We start from the raw sequence: 21,703 nt of genomic DNA on the forward strand, positions 1-21,703 counted from the left end.
TTAAGGGAATTGGCGCAGAACCAACAGGCACCATACCCTAATCATGGCCGTCGTAATAATGGAAATGACGAGTCAACCTATGTTGATTTTACTGACACACGTCCGCCTGTGTTCTCTAAGGCAGAAGAGCCTTTAGAAGCTGACGATTGGCTTAGGACAATAGAGCAAAAGTTTGAGCTGATTCACTGTACCGAGATATAGAAACCAAGGTTTGCGGCACAGCAACTCCGAGGAGCTGCTAGTGCCTAGTGGGAAAATTTGGTAGCAGTACAGCCCGCTGGTCACCAAATCACCTGGAGGGAGTTTAAGGATGCCTTCAGGGCACATTATATTCTAGATGGTGTGATGACCATGAAGTTAGAAGAGTTTTTGGCTCTTAAGCAAGGGGAGCACCCGGTGATGCACTATGTTGGGCGCTTCAATCACCTGTCGCAGTATGCTATATAGTATGTGAATACTGACAGGAAGAAGAAGAATCATTTTTCTTAGAGGTCTGAACACTAAACTTCAGACCATGATGGCAACTTGTGGTAACGCAACTTATCATGAGACAATCAACATTGCTATCACTTCGGAGGAGAATTACTGCCGACATAAGGAGGCGAAGAAAAAGAGAATATCTGCTTCTGGATCATCGAGTGGAAAGCATCAAAAGATAGTCTACCATCCTTAGAATCATAGCCATGCACCATTCCACCCACAACAAGGCCAAGGCAGGCAGCAAATCTTTATTCGCCCTGCAACTAATACGCCTTATCCTCATCAGGCACCGCAGCAGCAAAATAATACAAATAATGCAAACCGCAATGCTACTCCCCAGAATCACAATTATCCATGCTATAATTGTGGTAAACCCAGACACTTTTCCCAAGAATGTTTGTATCCTAGGAAAAATAATCCTAATGCACCCAAAGCCCTTGTTACTCAAGCTCGGAATCAGTACAAGGGCAATGCTCAGAATAGTCAGAAGGGTTAGGCTGAGAAGAAAACTGGAAGGGTCTTCTATACTCAGGTGGAATCTATTCCAGAAGGAGAACTAGTAATGATGGGTATGTTTCCCATTGCTAAGCATCCTGCAATTACCTTATTTGATTCTAGTGCATCCTATACATTCATCAATCGTATATTTGTTGTGAAGCATGGAATAGCTATTGGGGAAATGAAAGAACCATATCATATACAGTCGCCCGGGGGACGAATCTGTACAAGGGACGTAGTTCAGCATGTACCTATTAATTTGGGAGGTTATGAGTTCCCTACCAATATGCTGATATTAAAGGATCAGGATATAGATGTGATCCTTGGTATGAACTGGTTAACCCAACACGGGGCTATCATAGATGTCCTACGTAGAACCATAAGGTTAAATGCACCTGACAGCAAAACCCAACTTCTCATCCAACTTCCCTTTCCTAAGAGTATAGTGGAAATAGTCTGTGCAACTACTGTTGAAGAAGCCGAGAAAATCCCAGGGGTATGTGAATTTACGGATGTCTTTCCCGACGATCTGCCTGGTCTACCACCAGACCGAGATGTAGAGTTTAGAATTGATCTAAAACCAGGAATAGCACCAGTGTCCAGAAGAGCATATAGGATGCCACCTAAAGAACTAGCAGAATTAAAAATGCAACTGCAAGAGTTGTTAGACAAGGGTTTCATTCAACCCAATTCATCACCTTGGGGATGCCCTGCTATCTTCGTGAAGAAGGACCAAACCTTAAGGTTATGTGTTGACTATCAGCCGTTAAATGAAGTCACGATAAAGAACAAATACCCCTTACCCCGAATTGATTTGCTTTTTGATCAACTTGCGGGAGCTAAGGTGTTCTCGAAGATAGACTTGAGATTAGGCTATCACCAGATTAAGATCAAACGAGAAGATGTGCTGAAGACAGCGTTTACTACCTGATATGGTCTATATGAGTATCTAGTCATGTCTTTTGGGCTAACTAATGCCCCGGCTCATTTCATGTACCTGATGAACTCAATTTTCATGCCTGAGTTGGATAAGTTTGTAGTGGTGTTCATTGATGACATTCTTATCTATTCTAAGAGCAAAGAGGAACATGTGGAATATCTCCGCATTATTCTGCAACAATTAAGAGATCACCAACTATATGCCAAATTTAGTAAATGTGCATTCTGGTTAGAGGAAGTACAATTTCTGGGTCATGTGTTATCTGCTAAAGGTATAGCTATTGATCCGAGTAAGGTAGAAGAAGTCCTTAACTGGAAAGCACCTATAACTGTTCATCAAGTTCATAGTTTTCTGGAGTTGGCAGGGTATTATCGTCGGTTCATCCCTGACTTCTCCAAAATTGCGAAACCAATTACAGGACTGCTGAAAAATCAAACTAAGTTTGTATGGTCAACAAAATGTGAGAAGGCCTTTCAGACATTGAAGAAGTTGCTGACAACTGCACCAGTATTAGCACAACCTGATATTGAGAGGCCATTTGATATCTATTGTGATGCATCTGGAATTGGTATTGGTTGTGTTCTTATGCAAGAAGGCAGAGTCATAGCGTAAGCTTCTAGACAACTCAAGAAGCATGAAGAACATTATCCCACCCATGACCTTGAATTAGCTGTTGTTGTTCATGCACTCAAGGTTTGGCGACATTATTTATTGGGCAATATCTGTCATATCTATATGGATCACAAAAGTTTGAAATACATCTTCACTCAGTCAGAGTTGAATATGAGGCAAAGAAGATGGTTAGAACTTATCAAAGATTATGACTTAGAAGTGCATTATCATCCGAGCAAGGCTAATGTGGTTGCCGATGCCCTGAGTCGCAAGAGTCATTGCCATTGTCTGACTGTAGAACCTATGCAATGAACATTGTGTCAAGAGATGGAGCATCTGAATTTACAAATCATAGAACAAGGTTCCCTGTCCAATATTGCAGTTGAGTCCACTATCAAAGATCAGATCATTGCTGCTCAATGGAAAAGTAAGGGTATAGCCCATATCAAGGATAAAGTCAGATCTGGAAAACCAACATGTTTCAAGATGGATGAATCAGATGTTGTATGGTTCAAGGATAGATTGGTAGTACCCAAAAATCTAGAGCTGTGAAAGTAGATTCTTGATGAAGCTCATTCTACAAGATACTCCATTCATCCGGGTAGCAAAAAATGTATCATGATCTGAGAAAGAGATATTGGTGGACTAAAATGAAAATAGAAATAGCTCAATATGTAGCCAAGTGTGATATTTGTCAGAGTCAAAGCAGTTCATATGAAGACTGCAGGTCCATTACATTCATTGCCAGTTCCATCTTGGAAGTGGGAAGATATCTGTATGGACTTCATCGTGGGATTGCCCAGGACATCTGCAGGCTACAATTCAATATGGGTTATTGTTGATCGCCTAACTAAGATAGCTTATTTCTTACCAGTCAGAGATAAATATTGAGCGGAATAGTATGCAAAGCTTTATCTTGATAGAATCTTCAGTCTGCATGGGGCACCCAAGACCATTGTCTCTGATAGAGGGTCATTGTTCGTATCCTAGTTTTGGAAAAGTCTACATGAGTCTTTGGGAACTAAACTTATCCGTAGTTCTGCTTATCATCCGCAAATAGATGGATAGACTAAGAGGGTAAATCAAATTCTTGAAGATATGTTAAGAGCATGCGTCCTTTCCTATGGTACTAAATGGGATGAATGCCTTCCCTTAGCTGAATTCTCATATAACAATAGCCATCAAGAGAGCATTAAAATGGCACCATTCGAAGCATTGTATGGCCGTAGATGTCAGACACCTTTAAATTGGTCAGAAGCTGGAGAACGTTGGTTCTTTGGACCAGATGTGGTCAAGGAAGCTGAAGGGAAAGTTAAACTCATACAAGCTAATATGAAGGTAGCTCAATCCTAATAGAAAAGCTATGCTGATAAGAGGAGACGACCGCTAGAATTTAAAGTGGGAGATCATGTCTACCTCAAGGTTTCGCCGATGAAAGGAGTTCATCGTTTTGGGATTCGGGGAAAGTTGGTGCCCCGTTATGTTGGTCCTTTTAAAATTCAACAATGATGTGGACCAGTCGCCTATCGCGTCAAGCTACTAGATCACATGTCAGCTATGCATGATATCTTCCATGTATCTCAGTTAAAGAAGTGTCTTCACATACCTGACCAAGTGATCGACTGTGGTGATGTAGAACTAGAACCTGACTTGCTTATGCTGAGTACCCCATTAGAGTCTTAGATCAGAAAGATCGAGTCACTCGAAGATGTACAATCAAGTTCTACAAAGTACAATGGAATCAACACACTAAAGATGAAGCTACTTGGGAGTCCGATGATTACTTAGAAGAAAACTTTCTTGACTTCTTCGCTTCTATCTAGTTGCAATACCTTGTCTATATTGTAACTTGTCTCGTTTGTCAATAGAATGGAAAACCCCCTCACTAGCCTTTTGAATAAAGTTATGATATGTTAGCTTGACACATTTCCTTTTCCATTACTTAGCCTTAGGTTTTAAATCTCGGGACAAGATTTCTTTAAGGGGGAAGGGTTGTAACACCTCTGGTGTTTTGACCTAGCACTAAAACTTGACATGTCATCAAAGGCATTGCAAAGCATTCATAAAGTAGAAAATTTTGAATGCATTCACTAAATAAGCTTTATTTCATAAGTTGTTATTTTATGTGTGATGTGATTCAAACTTTAAATAAAGATCATGACCACAAGGGTCAAATTTCATGTGATCATGTGAGGCCATGTGTCGTTTGACTCAAATAACCCTAATGGGCCATGTTACTGGTCAAAAATCAAAATTAAAGTAAAAAGGTAAACAAATCAAATTTGAATTCAAATTCAAATCATAAAAGTCCTTTTTGCCCCTTTTGACTAATTCAAAATCCATTTGGAATTTGGGGTTGTGGCAAAAAGCAAAGTTGAAGATTATTTTATAAGGATCAACTTTGGTATTCAAAGTTTTTCAAGTCTGCATATAAAATTTGGAGTAATTTTGAAATGATTCAAATGCTCAAATGTACCCCAAATTTAAATTTCAAAATGGAGGCAGAATTTGAAAATATTCCTTGAAGCAAAGTTGTAGAGTTTGAAAAGTTGAGCAACTTTGATTTTTGGAGATTTTCAACTTCTTTAGAAAATTTGTGAGTAATTTGTAAAATAAACGCAGTGGCAATTCTATAAATATTTCAAAAATCAAGTTGGCAACAGGACGCCACCGCCCTACCGCCGGCATCCTTTCTCTGGCCTTCCAGGTGCGACCGTGGCCGCCCTCAGCTTTGCACTAGCATGGGGTGCACGCTGCGTGTCGATCCCGCGCGCTCTTGGCCACGCTATAAAGCCCAGACGTCGTCGTTTGCTTTTCTTCCTTCTCTCTGTTTTCCCGACGCCGCCGTCTCGACTCCAGCGAGCTCCCCTCGGCTCCTCAGCACAAGATAGCCCTGAAAAAGCAGTGTTCCGGTTCCGCCTGCTCCTTGTGCATCTGACCGACCTATTGCTACCGCTTGATTTCGCTGAGAGCTCGTTGTCCATGTTCTTCTTCCACGCGGCCGGCGACCTTGACCGAAACTCTGATTCACCGTGGCCAGCATCATCCGGTGAGCTGTTGCCCTTGCTTGTTATCTCTACAGCTTCATCTCGATGCTGTAGTGCTTAATCCACTCTTGCTTGGTCATTTTGCCCACTGCAGTCGCCGGAACACCATCGTCGACGAGGTCCGCTCCGCCGTGATCGCTGTCACCGTCGAAACGTGTCACCATAGCTTCTCCGGTCTCGCTCATTGCTTCAACGTATTCGGGGTGAGCCACTGATGCTTCCTGAACTCTTTGTTTCACCGTTACCGGCCTTGTTTCACCGGCATAACGCTGCTGTGCCACCGCGTCTGCCATGGCCGGTGTCAGCCTTATTCTGTGTCGTAACCAACCTCTGAAATACCACAGATCGATGCGCCTAGTTCTTGTGAACGTGTTGGTACTTTGTCCGTCGCTGTTGGGCTCACCGTCGGCAAGTTAGCACCGGTCAGCGCCGTCGTTGCCACGGTCAAGGTCGGAGGTTAGGGATGACATGTGGGGGCCGGCTGTCAGTGAGAGAGAAGAGAGAATAGTGAATTTTGATATTTTCTGGATTTTGAATAGTGCTAAACTTTGGGAATTTATAGGAAAATAATAATAGCTCCAAAAATTCTGAAAATTTGTGTGTAACTTCTGTACATATTCTAGTATGGTTTAAAAATATGAAACTTGAGATTTGAATAAATTTTTAATGTTCAAAAATTTAGTCCATTAATTGATAAATGCAATTTCCATGATTTTTGTAGGCCACTGTATAATTTAAAAAATTATGAAATTGGTTTTGGTTAACTAATTTGTCATGAGGAAGCTTACATAAAATTTTGAGGTCATTTGGAACAAGTTCATTTTTTGGGCTTATTTCCAAATTAATTCAAAAATAAATAAAAGCAAACCCTAAGTGTTTGATTAGTGTTTGATCTTGTTTTGATCATGTTTTGTGACTAGTAGGGTTTTAAGATCAGTTTGGTCGAGTCACATGTGTGGTCCTTGATGGTAGAATTGCAAGTTGGTTTTGTTTGCTTGCAACTGTACCGTGAAAAATAGTTGTATTCGAAGTGTTGTTATATTTCGTGTACCATGATAGCATCATGTTTACATTATCATCATGTTAAAGCATATGTTATCATTTCTTGTAGAATCAAAGAGTGAAATGATTCAAGTTGAGCAAGTTCTGCAAGAATCCCCGGTTGTCACGGGATTTGATAATTGTGGTACTGATCCGGAACCTGAGCTCATCAATGAAGGCAAGCCTCGGTTTATGCATTAAACCATTACCTTGTTTACTTTGAAAAGTTTATCACCTATGTTACTTATTGCATTAAGTTGGAAATAAGCCCAAAAAAATGAACCTATTCCAAATGACGTAGAATGCTTGAAAAAAATTGTTTATCATCCTTGAAGATGATTTCATTTACAAAGGCGTAGAATGCTTAGTATGCTTTATGGTAGGCTTTCAAAGTAAAAGTTTCGATACAATCAAAGATGGCATTCTGGCCAAAGAAAGAAAGAAGATAGAATGAACTAGAGGCTAGTCGGGTGACTTATCTTGAATGTTGGGTAATGTTGCCGACTATATCGCTTAAAGGCCACTCATTATGGATCTTCTGAACGAGACACTTTGTAGTACTGGTCACATACTCTGGTAAGCCTACTTCGGCTAATCCGATGCTAAGACGAATGCCCACGCACTGGGAGTGGAGAGATGGCGGGAGTAGCGTGTACCCTCATGGCTGGAATGTGGCCGAATTTGAGGCGTGCTATGCTCTCGGGTGGCATGGAGACGGCTTAGTATAGGAGGATCCGGTAGCGAGGTTGATATATGCAAGATTAAGTTCTACATATGTCGTGTGATAAGGAATCCCCAGCGGGGACTTGAATCAATTCGAATTATCGGTGCTCCGCAGATATGGAGACTCGATTCATTACAGAAGCAATGCAGGACTGGTGAATTACTAAAACTTGAGAATAGGAATGGAATGAGAAGGATTGGGAACATGAGATATGAACACTTAGTTTGAGATAATGAACTAAAAGGACTTAGGGGTAAAACTTGAGAATAGAATCAAGAATAGTAAGCTTTTGGCAAAGAACTTTTGGATCTTGCTACATCCTTACCTTGACCCAACACCTGCATCTCTAAAGTCTTTCACCCTCTTTTACATTGGGTCAGTCTTGTTGAGTACTTCTGTACTCAGGGTTTGTTAACCCTTGTTGCAGGTGAGTCGCATGCACTGGCTTGTTTTGGTCCCTGCTGCATGTCTGTGTTTGAAGTCAATGACGATGAGGAATGATGAATGGCCTTTGGACAAGGCACTAGTATGTATGATAAATAATGTTAATGTAATATTATCCCGCTACTATGGTTGTATGACAATTATGGTATTGTAAGTTTGAAAACAACTGGTTTGTAAACTATATTATCTTAAGACTTCCGCTATCTTTTACTCTGATGTATATATTTGAATAAACTATTGTAATCTACAATGTCTGTGATTGGGATCCTGTTTGAAAAGAGAATCATGGATGATTCGGGTTTCCCGAGGACACCCGACAGACCTATTGAGTTGTTGGGAACTATTGTATGCTATCCGAGGTCTATCAAGACAACGATAGGTGCACGTGGACCTGATTTCTCAGGAGGTTCTGCCATAGAAGTACATTAATCTCATGAGGATCCAATGAGAGGAGCTCTAACATAGTCTTCCTATTAGAACCTGGGTCGTCCATAGTATCAGCTTCAGATGCACCATCTCCTGGTAGGGGCATGGCCTCAGAACCTCTCCCCTGTAGGCTGAGGACAGGACAAACTACATGAGCACACCCACACTGGCATGTGCATAACTTAACAAGAAAAAAGGTTGTGTAATAGGTTACCTAGCACAGAATGCATTGACCTTAGGTATGTCAATGTTCATGTACCATTTTGTTGCATCACCACTCCCACATGTTGCATTACGTAGGTTAGTATTTAAACGGGTAGATCAGGATGCAAGATGGGCATAGTATTTAGCATTGAGGAACATGATGCTAACACTCACCCAAGTATTGCCTCACATGCATCCCAGCAAAAACTATTATAACTGGTTCATCTTTACCGGCAGTTTCAGCTAGGAACTCATCCTCAAAGGTTGTGGCATGCTCAGCCCACAAGGTTACTTGCAAAAGCCGGTCACTGCAGCATGGTGAAAGATTAGGAAAATAATAATAATTGCCAACAAATGCATAAGCAAATACGGAAACCAACCTTAAATCGCGTAGGTCCACCAAACGCCTGACAGTCGTCCCATTTAGACCACTAGACTGTATGACTGGATGGATGACAGTAAGCTATCCAATAACATCTATTGAAAATTCCATCAACATAACATGGTATCAACATTACATCGCCAAAGAGGCTATGGAAATCTGGACCATGAGGCTCAGCACGTACCCACTAAACCATGGCCACCATGCTTGTCTCTTGCCCTGCGATCCAAGTCCTCAAAGTCCACGAAATTAAAAACATAGAGTGGAAGATTGCTGGATAGCTCTGCAGGGACATCCTCAACAACAGTCCATGGGGTAAAAAAGATCATGTGTGTGCTGAGCACAGCATTGTACTTCCTTCCTTGCTTGCTAACTTGAAACTTTTTTATCATGTATGAATGCCCTTCCACTAGAGCATCAGCGAACTTGTTGACGTTCTTCTGGGCAATGCAGGCTATGATGCCTACACCCTGATGCACAGAGATTCAAAAGTCCATACTAACCATGGAGTAAAACAATATAGGCACATGTGTCAGGCAGTCACCTGTTCGTCAACCAGAGCAAGTTCCATGGCAGTAGCACCATTTCCCTTAGAAGTCCTAGATGAGTGCCACATCCTAGCAACTCTAACCTTGATGCACCAATTGTGCCTTGTTGGATTAATATGGGATAGCAAGTTGTACTCCATCTGGCAACAGAGGAGCATGGAAGGGGAACAGGAGTCAAATGAAACACAAAAAAACAAGGAAAATACAACAAACAATTGTAGGGGTGTATGGGTGACATGGAAGATGCCATAACAATTTGGACAGGTATGGAACACATATGGTAGTAGAGGAAACATTACCATAGGGCTTGGAGGATTTCTCTATAAATAATGTTCTTAGTATTGTTGGAGTCTAGATCGATGTCATCATCAATCAGAACCCTAAGTCCATCTCTAGATGTGACACGCGATATAGCAACATAGAGCCGTCCATGAGAAAACACTGGACGGGGCAGGTATAGGCCAACACTATGCAAAGTCTGTCCCTGGCTCTCATTTATAGTCATTGCATAACACAGGCGCACTGGGAATTGGCGTCTGCTAAGTACAAATGGCCATTTAGTGCTAGATACGTGCAAGGAAATTCGAGGAAGGAGGACCTTATCACCAATATGCGAACTAGTTATTATATGAGCTTCCAACACACGATCTCCTAGCTATGTTATTATAAGATGTGTACCATTACATAGGCCAGCACTCTAGTTTAAATTGCGCAGAAGCATTACAGGGGAACCAATCTTTAGACTAAGCTTATGGGGGGATTCCTTTGAATTGCAGAGAATTTAGGAACTCAATGGGATAGAGCAGGTCTAAGTTACCATGATCCTTTGACGAATCAACCAAACTATCCGAGCTGAGGTATATCCTTTCATGGCCTGGGATTAAGGAAAGCACATGGGTATTAATTTCTTCAATCTTAGATATACTGGGTCAGAATATGAGGTCTCTAGGTTAGGGTAAGTAGATCTCACAATGTCATCAACAGCAGAACCAATCCTTGGAATTAGTATATCGCGTGGTATCTTGATAAGGTCAGAACCTTCATCCTCATTATGGGCAGTACCTTTTGCAGTTCCATCACCAATGCTCAACACCCAATCATTGAATGATTTGATTTGTTCAGTTGGTAACCCAGCACTCGCCATCCCAAGCAGACGCATATTGATTATAAGCCTCAGGATCCTAACATGGCTCCATAGGTAGGAGTTAGTAATGGATGCATCAACCATATCTAATCTAGTACCACCCTCAACTACAGACATCACTTGGCGGAAATCTCCACCAAGTAACACAGTTTTCCCACCAAACACCCTATGGAAGATGGAAGAGTCTATTTGTCCAAGGATGTCACGCATGCTACGGTCTAAGGATTCAAAACAATGCTGGTGAGTCATGGGGGCCTCATCCCATATAATCAAAGAGCTCTGAACAATTAAGTCAGCAAGAAAAGAACCCCTTTTAATATCACACATGGATGACTCATCAATAACTATAGGAATTTTAAAATGAGAATGCGCAGTACGGCCTCTAGGGAGCAAGAGTGAAGCGACACCAGAAGATGCTACAGCTAGGACAATATGCTTTTCTGAGCGCAAACGTGAAATCAGCACATTCCAGAGAAATGTCTTCCCAGTTCCACCATACCCATACACAAAGAAACAATGCCCTGAATTTTCATAGACTGACTGCAGCACAACATCATATATATGTCTTTGCTGAGAGGTCAACTGGTTAGCAAGGGTATCATGCATGTGTCGGAGATTTGCAGAGTCATAAGCTAGCTCCTCAGCTAGTAATCTATTTTTCATCTTATTGCTAGTGCTAAGGTCAGGTTTAGGTAAACCATGATTTGTCATTGAAGCACCATTTTTGACGAATAGGCTATCAAGCTCAATCAGGACCTGATTCTTTAGATGATGGTCAGGAACTCTGTAGTAAGGCAACTACATCAGTTTCTTTATTTTATACTCTATATCATCAGTGAAATATGTGTAGAACTCATGGAATAGAGATGCTGCATCGCAAACAGAGCAAAAAAGAATTATAGTAACAAGAAGCTGTCGCATCTGAGCGGCTGAACCCCACATGGATGCTTCCCTTAGAGCCTCACGCCACTCACTATCATCGCCAAGGAGGCCCATAGCCTAGCAGGCATCCTTGAATGTAGGATACAGGACACCACTAATCGTCCTAAGATCTTCATATGATGTAGCGCCCTTGACAACATTCAAAAGCATACAGAGGTAGCAAAGTTCACCATAGCTAGGGTTGATGTATATGGCTCTACCGATTTTCATAGGTCCCTTGCGTGGATGCCATGCCTTGTCCTTCCTATTCCAAACCCATTTCGTGGGGAATTCTATGTATGTTAGCTCTCGGGCGCATGGGAATGTCCTGTTAGTAGAAAACCACTCAGTCAATGTTGTCCGCATGTGACGAGGGTCATCCACAATGTCAGCCAATGGTTTCCTAGCTAGATACACGACAGTATTCATCCAAGGGAGATGCACAGCTAACCTCTCCACTGCAGGGGTTCTATAGTGTATATCAAATTCAAACATACGCCATATGGCTTCATGGGAGGATAGGTAACGGCAGTCAATGTATTCTTTAACCTCATCCACATCTACAGGCTGCCTCTAGGCATCTAGTGACTCCAACGGCTAGGAACCATTGGTGGTACCAATGGGAACATCATGTGAATCGCCATCGGGGACTTGGGTGCCAAATGATTCAATCACCGCTCTAGCGCGATCTAGGCCCTTGGCAATATACTTAAATAGGTACTTGATGAGGTGTGTTTTATTGCACCACTCTACATTTATGTGTGCCACAAATCGCTTTAAAAGTGCCAAATTGTATGGAACAACCCACCTATTGTCAAGTCTAACCCCATACCGCTCCACAAAATGCCCAGTATCAGGACGACGCCTATACCGCACAAACCCATCCTCACTGACAAGTGTGTTTGTCTGGTAGTCTTTTGGAAAGAATTTAGAACACTTGCTATTTTTCATACATGGACATTTTTGGTTAATCTCGCCACAAGGACCATGCACCATAAATTCATCAACAAGGTTATAGCCGAGAAGATCCGATTGTTTATCTGGTACCTCTACACATATGATTAGTCAATAAAAGAGGGACGTGGGTCTCTAGTGTTACCTTGAAGCCAAACCAAGATATGGACGTGGGGTAGACCACATTTTTGGAATTCAACAGTATAGAGGACTGGAAAAATTACAAATAACATCATTAGAACCAGACGTGCATAGAAACAACTAGTTTTTCAAAGCCGAGGGGCAACCCTGGCATAAAAAAAGGAAGTGTACCTGCTCGTGTTTTCCCAAAATAAGTCCCTTTCTTCAGCTCAGAAACAAGTTCGTTCACCTTTAGCTTGAAGACTCGGCTAACTATGTCAGGTCTAGCGTCAGACCTCTGCCCTGGAACAAATGCAAGAGCATCAGCTATTTCCTACCACTTTGGATTACATGTAAAAGTAATAAACAGGTCCGGAGGACCATAGAATCGACAGATGGCCATGGCATCCTGGTAGTTCTGTACCATGTATCTTTTACTCCCCGTAAAGCTAGCGGGCAAAGTAACCCTTTTGCCAATGCTATTTCCATCCACATCACCCTTATGTAGTGCATCTTTAATGCCCTTGTACACCTCGGACCGCAAGTTTTTATTGTTCTTTACTATAAACCTGAGTCTGTTCTCCTCTATGGAGGCAAAGGCATCAACAATGTATTGCTGGAATAGCCTATCGCCATGTATCAGTGTTGTTGCCTCACATCTACGCTGTTGTAATCGAAAAGCATAATACTCAAGCATAGTAACCTCATCTCTAGTCCTAACGGGCAAGGTTCCTGATCGGCTATATTTAATTCCTAACTTGAACCCCTGCTCCCCACGAGAGAACAAAATTGGGTATTGCAGTGCCATATAGTTGGCATGTAGGTTGCTAATTCTTCTAAGCCCACCTCCTCTATCTTGAATGATTACATCGAGGGTCTTCTTCTCCTCCAAGAAATCCCCCACTATCAAAGCAGCTATCTCTGTTCCTGTTGGCACACTATATTGGGGTGCGACCCTAGACCTATCGTGCAACAGCCTAAGCCGTAAAGATTGGCACTGCCCATGTCCCAAAAGGTCTCTAGCCACCCTAAATGATTTGACCAACCCGTTAGACTCATCAAACATCCTTACCAGGCCCTCCACAATTGATCTGTCAACTTGGCTATCGCTATCACATTCTCTATCTCTATCAAAAATTGATATTCGATTCTGGACTTCGTTTTCAGTATCATAAATGTACAGCTGCGCGTACACTGGAGGTCTACCCTCATCTGGCAACAAAGACCCAATTCGATGATGAACCTGCCCATTAATTTTGAATACATATGGCCCAGGGCCCCTGTTTATGCCTGTATCAATTTTGGCTCCCAGTGATGTAAAAGCAAACATTGAATTATAAGAACAAATAGACCTGATAAAGTACTTAGATAAAACATCACCCCCTGGGTCCAATAGTTTATCCAGGAAAGGAGGGGGGCTTTCCTGGAATGGCAAGCTGACCTTACCTCCCCTGCAGCAAAGATGAAACCGAACACTACCCACTTCACCTGGATATGTCCTTTTAACACGTTCCTGATACTAGAACTGTGCACCACAGTGCTGGCACTCATGCGCAGGAGGGCCATAGTACGAAGTCTGTTCCGCAGAGGATACTGCAGGAGGGACAAGAAACCATATTAATCACCTGGAGTATTGGCCTACACCAGCCCTCTAGCCCCAACACATCTTACACTGACCTGGACTGCTTTGCTGCCCAGCGTAGGGTCCTATGCAAGAAATACATCTCACATGTCAGGGACAGGCACATACTTGAACCCCTGGATAAAACTTACTATATTTATGAGTAAGGGGAAGCAAACAGGGCACCTTTCTTCTTTGCCTCCCTTATGGATCTACAAAGTGTCTGTCGCTCACGTATTGTCAGTCCAGCTACAGGTAGGACTGAAAACAAAAAACAATATCCATTATATCCATGAGACGTAAAGACAATATTTGTATAATATGAGAGAGGAGGCACAATACAGCCATACAAATCTATTTGTGTATGTGATGCTCTCTATCTACGCTTGGGGTCCCGGGGGCTCCATATAATAATACCCTGTCCATGCATGCCAATGCCTAGCTCGACTAACATTCCATCCAGTGAAAAAAAAACAGATTTATGTTTGATCCAACGGAAAACATTTTACGTTTATTAATCTTTCTGGAAACAGATACAACTCCAAGCGGCAAATTGAATCCCTCTGGAAACAGTTCCAACTCGACACGGCAATCTGTTCGTTCATCACGGTACAGTATAACACTAGAAAGTAAGCAGCTATGAATATGATATTATTTAGCATTTGATTAGCAGCCAAGCGAGACAAGGAGCTGGGAGCAAAGCAGCATCACGCAATTTGGATGGCGGTGTCGCATCTATTGGGATGGAGTTCGCAGCAGGAATAACAGGGAACCCACACTAATGGATCAAGGGCAGGAGGCGATAGATAGCCATTGAGGATAGATCCCCTCTCCAGAGGGGAGGGGGGGGGTATACGAACGCATACCAGGAAGGGTGGCGACGGGGGAAATGGGAGGACGCCGGCACTGTAGAGGTGGACCTAGAGCAGCACGACACTGGCACACACCCGGCGCGCCTCCTCCTCCGACCATATCGTGGACTCGTTTGGCGGGGCGGCTGGCAGCCGGCGCTGTGGAGGTGGACCTGGAGCGGCACGGTGTAGGTCCAGACCCGGCGCGCCGCCTCCTACTACCATGACTCGGCCCTGTCGTGAGATAGGCGGCCATTGCGGCTGCCGGCGGGCAGATCTCGCCGGCGACGCCGCTACTGCGACCGATCCCCTCGCCTACACCGAGAGGATAGAAGCCTGGAGCCAGGCTGGCGAGAGACGGGAAGGAGGATTCGAGCTGGGGTTCGAGTTCGAGCTGGGAATTTTGGTCAGTGCGAGTACTGGGCTCCTGGCCCATCAGCAATTGCCTAATGGAAGCCTAGGGATGCAGGGGGGGCCTTTTTGTTCCGGACAGAGGGACAGGCAACACGTACGCCAACCATGGATTCTTCTCAAAAACAAATATCTAATCACTTTCTCCCAAACCCTTATGCTTCAAAAATGTTAATCAGGGTTCGTATAACACTAATCGAATGGCTAACAAGATCCAAGTCTAAAATTGACTCTTAATAAGGAACATTAGCTGCTTGTGAAGCAAATATAACGTCCGAGAAGTTTAAAAAAAGTAATAACGTCGAGTAGCACTCAAATATGATCCAACGATACAGATTTAGTGCAGCATGAAATTATTTTTAAATTATAAAACCACAGGATGGTAGACACAACACGAAAAATAACGCGAGGCTAGGTAAGGGCACCTGGTGCTGCAGCCGCTCCCTTGCCACACCGCCTCTTTCCAGCCCGGCTAGAAGAAGGCACCCTTTCCATTGACCATGTCTATACCTGTACATACAGTACCATACAACAGGTATAAAAAATAAATATTTTAATTCATCATTTTCTCATGGCTTCTATTCATACTTTCATAGGCTATTTTTAAAGGAAAAATCCCTCCCTTCACATTTACTCTCCACAGTACACGTGGAAGTTAAAAAAATGATTTTAAAAATGTACTCTGAAAGAAAAACGAGATGTTCTAGTAGAATTCCAATCGTTCGAAGACATAGCATTGCACATCAAATAATCACTTGCGCACCATGATGTGTTAGTTACCACACGCTAGGCAACAAGGCCTTCACAACCAGATAATTGTAGTCTCTCAATACGCAACGAATAGCCTAGTGCTGGTGTATGTGCAATGGCGATGTGGCTAGCCGAGGTGGTGATGAACGATGGCCTTGGAGTCCTTTATAAATAGTGAGGGACATGCACAGTAAACAGTGCAACCCTGAACAACAGAGTAAGTACTAAGTACTCCCTCCGTACCATTAAAAGTATCGTTTTGGACTCCGTGCCATCTTGTTTGATTGTTCGTCTTATTCAAAACTTTTGTATAAATATTATTTATTTTGTTATGATTTATTTTATCATTGGAAATACTTTAATAATGATCTATTTATTTTATACTTTATAAAAAAAGGTTAAATAAAACGAATAGTCAAACATGGTATCCAAAAATAAAAGATGTGACTTTTAATGGGACCAAGGGAGTAGTGCATAGATGGTAGCACAGGGACAAGACAAAGAGCTTTAATTACGAGGCTTCACCACATCAAGATACATCACATCATGTGGTCCAGTAGAGGTAAAAAGGCAAGAAAAAGAAAAAGTGAATAAATCATGGCCCAACAAGTATACAATTTTTTAGGTGTTGGCACATCAATTCAAGTAGGATCTAAGACGGAGGCACCCTACCTTGGAGTGAACAAGGAGACGGAGCTCAGAGCAGACAACTACACGTGCTAAACAAGGAAGACGTCAGTCTATCCAGTCTCCTCTCATTAACTATTTGTAGTAATAACTATGGATCAATAGGGACACAGTTCTGCTGCGTGCTGACACATCAAGTGAGGGCCAAGACTGAGGCAGGCACTTGCCATGGCTGACATCGGTGCATGCATCAATCGCTGAACTAACCAGGCTCTAGCATGCAGGCATCAAGGCACATCAATTCAAGTAGGATCTAAGACGGAGGCACCCTACCTTGAGTGAATAAGGAGACGGAGCTCAGAGCAGACAACTACACGTGCTAAACAAGGAAGACGTCTGTCTATCCAGTCTCCTCTCATTAACTATTTGTAGTAATAATTATGGATCAACAGGGACACAGTTCTGCAGCCTGTTCGCTTGCTCGTAAACGATCGTAAATTTCCAGCCAGGAACAGTGTTTTTCTCTCACACCAAACCAGCCAGCAGTAAATAATCCACGATACGATACGGCCTCCCGAACAGGCTGCTGCTGCGTGCTGACACATCAAGTGAGGGCCAAGACTGAGGCAGGCACTTGCCATGGCTCACATCGGTGTATGCATCAATCGCTAGACTAACCAGGCTCTAGCATGCAGGCATCAGGAAGAGGGAGCTCAGAGCAAACAACAAGCTCACACGTGCACTATCCACACACACACATATATATATATATATATATATATATATATATATATATATATATATATATATATATATATATATATATATATCAAGTCCCATCTCATTAACTGCATGTAGACGCTCGAGTGGAGTAAATAAATGTTGCATGCACAAGCGCCTAGAGCTGGTGCTGCATTAATGCACCACGTGCATGAGTAAGCAACTTGCAGCTTGCATGAGTGGCTAGCGCCTGCACTAAATTAGTATGTTACGTATGTCAGCTCCAGGTCTCTGAGTGCAGGCGGTGTAATAATGGATGATGAATGAGATAGGAAGGCTCGGAAAGCTATGAGGATTGAACCACGACAGTCCGAATTTCATCCAACAGCTATGGAAATAAAGTCTACGTGGATACATTGGGAGACCGCCTAGACGGCGCGGCCTCGTACTTCTAATAGAGCCATGTACAAGTATAGTGTGTACAATACGCTAGCTATAATTAGATAAGACGCTAGTTGTACAATAATCCTATTAGATTTGGGGGAAAAGCCAGATGGAGAGAGGAGAGGAGAAGCCAGATGAGGGATAAATGTGAGTAGTGGGCACCTTAGGTCAGTGTAATAGGAGCACAAATGCCATTTTCCATGAAGCCAATGTGTCTTGCATTAATGGTACCCGAAAAAACACAGAATTTAACGTTGGTGACTATTAAGGGACACAATTTTGAAGTCATGGCTTTGAATGAAATAGAACCATTTTAGGGGCTACAAAGGAACCAAATAAAGTTTTATTGGCACCGAGGGAATTGTCATGAACATTACTGACGTGAGTGTCCTGACACCATTGTTACACTCCCTCTACACATCGATCAGACCGAGTTGATAGAGTCTGACCTGCAAACTCGAACAATATAGGCATGGAGTTCCTGGGCAATACAAAGTTTCAATTCCCTATGCCTCCTATTTCTATTTCTGTGGCCGTTACTTACTGCTCACGAAAATGTTAACTTGGTTCCTGAATGAAGGACCAAACTGTTCCACTGTCGTTCCAGCATATCACTCAAGCTTCAGCCTTCAGCACAGCTTTCAGACTGCGCTAGATTTATAGCCAACCTTTTAGATTCCGGCCTTCAACAGACCAGTTCAGACGACTGAGCCATGCACCATCACTTAACTTAGGCCCCGTTTAGATCTGAAAATTTTTGGGGTTTGGGTACTGTAGCACTTTCGTTTGTATTTGGTAATTATTGTCTAATTATGGACTAATTAGGTTCGAAAGTTTCGTCTCGCGATTTCTCACCCAACTGTGCAATTAATTTTTTTTTCGTCTACATTTAGTACTCCATGCATGTGCTGCAGGATTCGATGTGACGGGTACTGCGCAAAATTTTTTGGGTTTTGGAGGGAACTAAACGGGGCCTTATAAACACGAGGCAATTCTTCAAGTTACATTAGCAAAGCCGTTAAGCAGAAGTTTAGTGTTCTGTGTCCTAATGATCGAAGTGTGATAATAATGTCGTGGTTATTTGTCATGAATTCACACATATAAGTTTCTGCAGTACTTTTGGAGGACCAGAGTAGCAGTTAAACATTTTCTAGGCCATTTCAGTTTAATATTCAGGCGTTTCAAAACCTTCTGACAATTAATAATCAGACACCCGTAAAGAATATGTGGCTTCAATATCATGTGCCATGTTCTCTGCTACAATCAAATTTGACGAATTTATAGAACTGATGAGAAAATATGCTTTGCCACATTGAATTGTTCTCGACTCACCAAATACTGTACATTGCAAAGCATGCGTCCTATCTAATAGCCCAACAAACTAGTAATAATGTGCATGAAGTTCATGGAGATGACACGCATGTAAACACTAACCGATGCTTAATTTGCGACGAACGGAAGAGGAGCCCAGCAGTCCGATAATCCTTCCAGCACATCTCAAAAAGGAGAACTCACTACTACAGAACTGACATCTAGTCCCAGCTGGAAATTGGTTTTAGTCCCGGTTTCTAACCGGGACTAGCATTCCGGGACTAAAGGTGGTGTTCTTTAGTCCCGGTTTGCCACAACCGGGACTAAAGATCCTCCCAGCTTTAAAAAAAATAATGCCTCCCACCGCTGCGTCCTGTGAGATTCGAACTCAAGACCTCATGCCCTGCCTCGCGCGGAGCTTACCACCCCACCTACAAAACACATCTAACAATGGATGGGATGCTTTCCTTTTGAACTAGCCCATCGGGACCAACCGGGACTAAAGGGTCCTTTAGTCCGGGTTGGTGTTACCAACCGGGACTAAAGGGTCTACCTTTAATCCTGGTTGGTATTACCAACCGGGACTAAAGGTTGGAGGACTTTTAGTCCCGGTTGGTGGCTCCAATCGGGAGTAAAGGAACCTTTAGTCCCGATTGGTATTACCAACCGGGACTAAATGAACCTTTAGTCCCGGGGGCAAAAAAATGCCGAGGCTAATGCCAAATTGGGACATCGTTCTAAAGTCTGTTCTCTAGTAGTGACTGTCTACACGTTTGTTTGGCTCTACTAACAGATTCTTAATTTTCAGTCACTGGTGCCCTCGCGGAGATGCCGTGTGGTTCCCTGGCAGAAATGCTCGGTGCTGCATGGGTTATTCCTGATGCCTACCAGTCCTATCTACAATGGGGATGTAAACACTAGTAGATCCGTTCATCTCCGCAACTCGTTTGCTTCTGGCTTCCATTTATTAGAACATATATATGTATGTAAACATGTGGTCCCTCCAAACAAGCAAAACTGTAAAAATTCTCTATCGACCAATCAAGTCATGTATGCACACAAAATATTGCTCACCTAACCCGTTACTTAATGTCGTATTCAATGTTTGGAGTGACATGCTTAGGTCACTCAAATACTTCCCATATAACTAGCTAGAAGGCTTGGGCTAGGTCCGTAAATCAAACTGTTTTTAGAGGTGACAAGGATAGGGCGGATAGTGAGGCAAAATCAGTTTGAATGACTAAAATACACAAGGCTAATTTGGACTTTGCAACTCGTTGAAAGATTACTTTCATCATTTTTTATTTCTTTAATATGACTAATCTTAATTGATCACTAAAGAGGATCATTTATATTCCTATAACATAAACCCATGTTTTTGCATGGGCTAGAATCTGAGGAGACACATTGTATATTATTACAAGCCTGTAAGTAAATACTTATGGTTGCACTCTCTCTTTGTTTATTTCCTAATACTACAACATGAACAAAATACTATGTAATCACTATTTGGTTGTGACAAATTATAGATAATTCTATATCATTAATTCATATCCATATTGTAGTCTACAAAATTAATGGTTTGTTCTTTTTCCTGTTTTGTCATGACTCAGGTGGAACTTAAAAATTAAAAACAAAACAAACAAGATGCAAGTGAGTAACAATGGCCTATAGCCATTCAAAAATAGTTGGTTGGTGCTTTGCTTTGCTCTATTAATAACTAGAGCAAATTCATTCTTGAAATAGCCCTTGCTGCTGTTATCAAATGGTTGTGTTCCTCTAAAAATGTTGGTCACGTTTAGTTCTGTCCGTGAATCTCGTACTTGATCTTATCGAGCCAGAAACTGGAGCAAAAAATCGTATTTGAGTCCGTTCCTGTATCGCCACGGGGCTCGTGATTTCTAGCTTTTCCTCTCTGAAGTGAGCGAGCAAAAATGCTCGACGAGGTGGGCAAGGTTGAATTTGGCTCACTTTCCAGGAAAGACATTCTCAATAATCTAATGTGTCCAATGCCATTTGGCACCAACAAAATGGACCAAGACATAAGAAATTTATATCCATATAATGGGAAGAAAACCAAGATTGTGATTAGTTGGAAGCATATATGACCTAGGCGGGCTGGTGGGATGATGCAAGTTCGTGTTGAATGGTTGTCTGGCTTGGCCTGGCTCGCGGGATTAAAAAAAAACATCTTCGCCTGGTTCTATAGGCACGCAGACTTTAGGCATTTCTATGGAGCTAGGATCGCTAGGTGCATGCAGCAGGCCTTTATCTAGCTAATGATAGTATTATGTATAATTAGTACATATCAAGTGATATTAATGCATTTTAAAGAAGTATAAGGCAGAATAAGATAAAATAATTTCATTAAGAGTACATTTGTACAAAATAAAAACTATGGTCATAATCTTTTATTGTTTTTATCGTATCCAACATATTTCTTTTAGGGAACAGGAGGGGAGCCTTAAGCCCCTACTGAAATT

General features: G+C 42.3%; 1 long non-coding RNA gene and 1 pseudogene across 1 annotated transcript; both read right to left on the reverse strand.

Moving 5' to 3' along the window:
- Positions 1-8,607: 8,607 nt before the first annotated feature.
- LOC136505876 (uncharacterized) lies at positions 8,608-9,082 on the reverse strand. Its single transcript, XR_010771342.1, has 3 exons — positions 8,983-9,082; positions 8,797-8,893; positions 8,608-8,724 (listed from the first exon to the last, which is right to left on the reverse strand). It is a non-coding gene; the product is annotated as an uncharacterized lncRNA (long non-coding RNA).
- A 2,407-nt stretch (positions 9,083-11,489) lies between these two features.
- LOC136503481 (uncharacterized) lies at positions 11,490-15,182 on the reverse strand (annotated as a pseudogene).
- Between the last annotated feature and the right edge of the window lie 6,521 nt (positions 15,183-21,703).

The sequence above is a fragment of the Miscanthus floridulus genome, chromosome 14, assembly GCF_019320115.1.
Source record: "Miscanthus floridulus cultivar M001 chromosome 14, ASM1932011v1, whole genome shotgun sequence".
Classification (NCBI taxonomy): Eukaryota; Viridiplantae; Streptophyta; class Magnoliopsida; order Poales; family Poaceae; genus Miscanthus; species Miscanthus floridulus.